At 46.8% G+C, this 7,154-nt stretch overlaps 1 long non-coding RNA gene across 1 annotated transcript; it reads right to left on the bottom strand.

Annotated features, from left to right (window-relative positions):
• Positions 1-1,466: 1,466 nt before the first annotated feature.
• On the bottom strand, positions 1,467-5,172 carry LOC147959431 (uncharacterized). The gene is made up of 4 exons (XR_015612099.1): positions 2,790-5,172; positions 2,644-2,702; positions 2,332-2,567; positions 1,467-2,246 (listed from the first exon to the last, which is right to left on the bottom strand). It is a non-coding gene; the product is annotated as an uncharacterized LOC147959431 (long non-coding RNA).
• Positions 5,173-7,154: the final 1,982 nt, after the last annotated feature.

Raw genomic sequence — 7,154 nt, 5'->3', positions numbered from 1 at the left:
TACGTCGCCCGCCTCCCAATGCATCCCTGGTCATCTCCATGGCCTACAGGAGGCGCTTCACCTACAGCAGAATTTCGAGATAGGAATCCCTTCTTCACCTACAGCAAAATTTCGAGATCCCAACACTATCAGGCTAATACAAAGATCCATGAGAAGTGTGAATGCACCAACGTCTCCGGGTATGCATGGACCGTACGGGTAACTGATTTGGGAAACGTAGGCAGTGATGCTGGCATGGCCGACGGCACATGATGCATCTATAGTGAGACCGACAGTGGCCCAATTCGATAAGCCCGACGGTCGAGTACCTGGAAGGCCGGTAGCCCACGCCCACGATGTTGGCAAAGTAGCACGGGATGACAGCGACGAATCGCTGGGTCACCCGTGTCAGTGACCTCGAAGCGCCGTTGGCGCGAAGGGGAGCATGTTTCCACTATCACAGATCTCCCATGCGACATCAATGGTCGACAGCATCGGTCTCTCTCGATGGACCGTATCTTCCCTGTCGCAGTATACGGGGGAGAGGGGGTAGGCAGTGCCAAACAGCGGAGGGAGAGGCTTGACCCGGCAGGTTCTTGAGCGGTTTGACAATTCTTTTTTTTCAAGGATAGTTGAATGCCCTTGCGTTGCTATGGGACATCCAATATATATATATATATATATATATATATTGATCAAACCAGAAGGTTATTAATTCTACTTCACAAACTTCGACAATGCATGCACATTTTAATTTTTGATCAAAAAACAAAGGTAACAAACTCCTATAACAGTGGATAAAATACAAGAAATCAGTCTAACTGAAAAATACCACGTCTACCTTAGAACGTCTATAATATCAATTAAGAAGTCTGCTACAAAACTTACTAACAGGTGGAAAAGGGGCAGCTAGTATCTCTCCAACAAACAAAATCATACCATACAAAATAGATTGCTTGCAGTCAATAAAACAGTAGTAGGGCATCTGAACAAAAAAATACATAGGGAAAATGGAACATGTCGTTTCGTAGATTACATTAATCCTGTCAATGTTAACCACAATACTGAAGATAGGCCATAATGGCCACATGACCATCTGCCCTGTACTGATAACGAAATTGCGTGTCTTCATTGCTATCATTATAGATTAACATATTTGATTGTTTCAGCACAAAGGTTCCATAATGTCAGGGTAAATTCAAGAATCTTCACACGCACTTAGTAGACCATGTAATAGCATGTTGAAAACTACGCAGGAAAAGCATGGTTCCGAGATACTTAAGTCTTGAGGTCAGTCCAGTCTTACCACGAAAATGAAAAGACCATATGATGTCTGGTGCAGCTCCCTATTCATCAGTAGAGAATCCTTCGATTTATTTACATGAAGATTCTTATTGGGTATGGCTGTATCAATCCAAGTATATATATCTGGATGATTGATTCCACACATGTGGAGCAGATATTGGAGATTATTAAGATTCTAGCTTATTCCAAACTTTATTTATTTTTATCCCAGTTCTAGACTTCTAATGTGTGTGAAAGAAGAAAATCTTGACCGGAACACAAAATGGCAACAATAAGAAAAAGTTATCACCGGAGCAATGCAGTTAAGAGTTCCGGATACCTTTCAGAAAGAAGTCACATATATTAGCATATTTTATCAGAACAATTCAATCTGCAAATTAGCAAACATGGACATTCCAGTGCATAGTAATACGAAAAAGGTGAAAAAACAAGTGAACTGTGACACAATGTAACAGCTGAATCAACAAGGACATGTTAGAATGCGAACATATTGGAGATGAGAATTCCATTGACCTCTTGTTGGACTCTTCAAATCAGATCACTGATGGCGCTTCCAGCAGCGAGGCTTCCCCACGGCAAGGCATCTTTCTGGCTATTGTAGCTCTGGAGGATTCTGCCATCAGTAGATAATCTACCAGGACCTAATGCTTCTCCATCCGGCCATGGCTGCAGCCGCGTCCACATCACCGTGGATGCTCCGCCATATCCGCCTAGACGAGCGCATGCTCTTCATCACCAACCTCTTGTTTAGCCACGATGCCACGATGGCCACCAGGCGGCTTGAAGCCACAAACGACATGCTTGAGCACACATCGCGATGTTGGGGGCCACACCCGACAGCGACACCATGCAACACGTCATGGCGGCATTCATGGAGGCGTTGGCGCGATGCTAGCTCCCGGCATGGGCTGGTTGTAGGGCACTGCTCCTACCCCATGCGGCGCCCACGCCACCATCACACCCTATACCATGCAATCAAATTGGCAAATAGAGTGCAAAATAATGGAACAAAATTGACAAAAAGATGAACAATGTGCAAGTAGCAACCTCAAAATACGAGGACTACTCGTTGTGAACTTCCAGAAGACTTGATCTCAGAAAACTTCAATTGAACACAAAGTCGAGTAGCAATGTACCCGGATCAGCAGCCTGATTTTTAGATGGTGTAGCTGGCAAATCTTCAAATCTACTCCCCAAGAAGGAAATCAAGAGCAGATCATGAAGTTAATATACAAAGCTTCCAGAAATCACACATTCACCTACATCCAAAATGAAGCCTCCACCTGCCAAATGTCCCAAAGGCAGTATGTAAGGCAGCGGAATGGATAATCAAATCATAAAACACAATCTAGTATTTACTAGCGATTCAGTATCCTACACGTCGGACTGGATCTCAGAGAGCCTCTGCTTCATCTTGTCTTCTTAGATCTCACCATGTAAGACGAAACCAACAACAACGAATAGAAATAGGCACAGGAAGAGAGGGTGGCAATCTTGGCGAATACCTCGCAGACGCAGAGTCGCAGTACTGGCGCTCGTAGCCCTGGAACACCTCGCTGCTTATGATTGCTCCTCTTGATCGCCTTTCATGGCATGTATTAAAGATAAATGGTAGCTAACCAGACCTGGCCGCTGCCACAGCCGAGAGGAGGTTGAGTAGTCAGCCATTTTGCGTAGGTGAAAGCTGCTATGTACGTCCTTGATCCATCGCCTGCCGTCCAGGATCGACCCATGCACTTGAGACAATACTGGGCGGGCATCGAAGCAGACTTCATGGCTATGTCCCGGATCCACCACCCTCTGTCCTGCTTGACCCATCCACAGGAATCAACACCGGACGCACCGGCACGTCGTCAATGCCGACGAGCTGTTTCATTGCGAGGTCAAGGGGGACCGCGGAAGGGCCGCACTGGTGCCTGTGCTACGCGCTACTCGCTAGCAACGTCAACTAGGAAGGGGCGGCTAGGGTTTGAACAGGGAGGAGGAGACACAGCTTGCGTGGATTTTTCGTTGCTTGCGTGCGTGGGTATGATGGTTTTGCTGGTTCTTTCGCCGGATCGCATGGGGGTGGGAGCACGTAATTAAGAAGAACGAATCACGTTTGGGGTGGAACGTACGCAGGGAAAACCAACAGCTCATGGGAGGGAGGCTCGACGAAGGGTTCGATGACGTAAGACGGGAAACGGAACATTGCGTTTTTTAGGTATTATTAATTAATTAATTATTAATAATAATTATTATTATTAGAGAATTAGAGATTAGAGATAGAGATTAGAGATTAGAGATTATTTGTTTCCTAAAAAATCTATTATTTGTTTCCTAAAGCAATTTGCATTAATGAAAGAGACCCGTTGATTTGGCTAAGATAGGAAAAAATCTATTATTTGTTTGTTAAAGCAAATTGCATTAATGGGAGAGATCCGTTTATTTGGCTAAGGTAGGAAAGAATCTATTATTTGTTTCCTAAAGCAAATTGCATTAATGAGAGAGATTCATTGATTTGGCTAAGGTAGGAAACAATCTATTATTTGTTTGCTAAAGCAAATTGCATTAATGGGAGAGATCCGTTGATTTGGCTAAGGTAGGAAAGAATATATTATTTGTTTCCTAAAGCAAATTGCATAAATGAGAGATATTCGTTGATTTGGCTAAGGTAGGAAAGTTAGATCCGTGGTCTTTTGTCATTAGGAAAGTGTTGAAAATAAACCGTACCGGACTACCAACTCCTCCATTAGGTTTTTTTTCGCTGGTTAATTTTCGTAGGTTTTTTTGCTGGATTGTCTTGGGTGCGATCGGAGGTTAGGCCCTGGAATGCGTGAGGGCGGGTGGGGGCTTTGGTATGTGGTTTTGTCGGTTCGCAGCGGCTCAGTGTGAGGTGGGATGAGGTAAAAAAACCATTTTTTCGGTTTGTGGTGGCTTAGTTAGAGGTGGGAGGAGGTACCAAAATAAACCGTGGGAGGTGGGACGAAAAAAAACCTGGAAGCGAGACTACCAACTACTCCATTAGGAGTAGAGATCCAGATTAGGCCCTGGCCCCATTAACATAACAGGGGATGTTAGTTCCTAATTAAAACGACGGGCCCACATGTTAGGGGGACCGAGCGGCCAAAACGCATGCACGCGCGGTGGTGCACGCCGGCAACCACCCGACGCGGCGGCGTACACCGATCTCGTCGCTCCGGCGACCAAACGCTGCGCGGAGATGACCCATCGAACGGGCGCGGTGGCCCGCGTCGACTGGTGGCCGCGGTTTGAGCAGGGATGGATGGCAGGCGAGTATACGCGGGCACGGAGCATGAGCAGAGGCGAACGGCGGGCTCGCAGCTAGGGAGCAGCGCGGTCGTGGTCGGGGCAGGGGGGTTCGCGCTGTGGGGCGGCAGGGGCACGGTTCGCGGCAGCGGCGAGCCGGAGCGGTGGGGGTGAGCCCGCGAGCAGGCGGTGGCCTAGGCAGGAACGAGACTACCAGGGGCATGCGGGAGCACAGACGGGCGCAGCCGGGCATGACCACGGCACGTGCGCGGCCACGGCAGTTGCGGGAGTAGGAGACGGTGGCGGGGGCAGCAAGCCGCAACGCGCTGAGCTGGGAGGCGGCTGCGGGCGCGCAGGTGAGTGCGAGCGCGCGAGCGGCCAGGCGGGACGCGGCCGGAGCGTGGCCACGGTGGACAAGAGTGGGGCTGGGCGTGTCGGAACAGGAAGAGGAGCACGGGAAGAGAGGGGGGGCTAGCTCACGGGCGCTGCAGGTGTACGCCGGCGAGGTTCGGGGAAGCCGGTTGAGGAGGAGGTCAGGGAGGCGACAGGTGATGGCGGGGCGGCGGCGGTGACTTGGTGGTGGTCGGCGACGGTGTCGGGGCGCCTAGATTGAGCACTGGGAGGAGGAGGAGCAGGGGATCGAGGGGGGAAATGGATCGGGGGGATTAGGGTTTGGTGAGGCAGGCCATATAGGCCAGGGGCGACGTGGTGGGCCGGCTGGGCCGGTTGGTTCGGCGGCCAGCTGGGCCATTTGGCCCAGTTTGGCAAGGGGGGACCTTTTTCTCTTTTGTTTTGCTTTTTTGTTCTCTTTACTTTTTATTTATTCTTTTTGGTTTTCTTTTAGTTTCTTTTTAAATTTAGTTTTACAAAAAGTACTGCTAACACCTAATTTGGTATTAATAAATATACTACAGCCACATCAATTATGCCGCCCAAATAAAGTAGTTTAATATTTTTTTAATTTCAAAAGGCATTTAATTAATTGTTTTTTGCTACTATTTTACTTATTTTAGAGTAGTTAAACATTTTATAAAAATGTGGTTTCTCCACCATAATTGCCTATGCATTATTTGGCACAAAACAAATATTTTAGTTTTAATGTTTGAAAACTTTTGACGTTTGACTTGATTTTAAATTTTGAATTCGAACGGGATTGAATCATCGGGAGATTAACAACAGTAACCGAGGTGACGTGGCATCGTTAACAAAGGTTCACTACCCTGCAAAAAAACAGAGGTTCACTGTAGCTTAATTATCTGGGCGTTAGAGGCCTCCCCTCCCCTCCTTTATATATGTGGGCAGGGGGCACCCCAAAGGCACATCAATTGTTCTCTTAGCCGTGTGCGGTGCCCCCTCCACAGTTTACTCCTCCGGTCATAGCGTCGTAGTGCTTAGGTGAAGCCCTGCGTGGATCACATCACCATCACCGTCACCACGCCGTCGTGCTGACTGAACTCTCCCTCGACCCTCTACTGGATCAAGAGTTCGAGGGACGCCATCAAGCTGAACGTGTGCTGAACACGGAGGTGCCATACGTTCGGTACTTGGATCGGTTGGATCGTGAAGATGTTCGACTACATCAACCACGTTAACCTAACATTTCCGCTTTCGGTCTACGAGGGTACGTGGACTCACTCTCTTCCCCTCTCGTTGCTATGCATCTCCTAGATAGATCTTGCGTGATCGTAGGAATTTTTTTGAAATTGCATGCTATGTTCCCCAACAATGGGGGCTATTCCTACATGAGTAGATCTCGTCTACATCATGTCATCATTCTTATTGCATTACTTTGTTTCTCCATTAACTTAATACACTAGATTCATGCTGGATAGCGGTCGATGTGTGGAGTAATAAGAGTACATGCAGGCAGGAGTCGGTCTACTAATCTTGGACGTGATGGCTATATATTGATCATTGCCTTGGATATCGTCATAATTATTCAATCTTCTATCAATTGCCCAACAGTAATTTGTTTACCCACCGTGTGCTATTTCTTGAGAGAAGCCAGTAGTGAAATCTATGGCCCCCGGGTCTATTCTTTATCATATTTGCTTTGAGATCTATTTTTATTCGCATTTCAGATCTATTATTCCAAAAACTCAAAAATACCTTGCCGCACTTTTTATTATCTATTTTATTTTGTGTTATTGCGAGATTTATTTATCCAAAATTATACAAACCAATCTATATTTTAACCGAGGAGGGATTGACAACCCCTCGTACGCTTCGGGTTGCAAGTATTTGTTCTTTGTGTGCGGGTACCGTTTACATAGTGTTGCTTGGTTCTCCTACTGGATTGATACATTGGTTTCACAACTGAGGGAAATACCTACCGTAGTTGTACTGCATCAACCCTTCCTCTTTGGGGCAATACCGACACAATTTCAAGTGGCATCGAAAGGAATTTTTGGCGCTGTTGCTGGGGAGACATCATCAACATCTATCAGGTTCCTAATCACAAAGCCCATCTCCTTGCAATTTACATTATTTTCCATTTGCCTCTCATTTTCATCTCCCCCACTTCACAAAAAATGACCATTTTATTCGCCTTCTTTTCCGTTCGCCGTTTTCCCGTCAGATCTATTTTTGTTTGCAATCTTGTTTGCGATGTCACAAGAAAA

Source organism: Triticum urartu, chromosome 7A, assembly GCF_056163025.1.
Source record: "Triticum urartu cultivar PI428250 chromosome 7A, HENAU_Tu73, whole genome shotgun sequence".
Taxonomy (NCBI): domain Eukaryota; kingdom Viridiplantae; phylum Streptophyta; class Magnoliopsida; order Poales; family Poaceae; genus Triticum; species Triticum urartu.
Note: the sequence above shows the minus strand (reverse complement) of the source record. Positions and strands in the feature narration are given on the sequence as shown.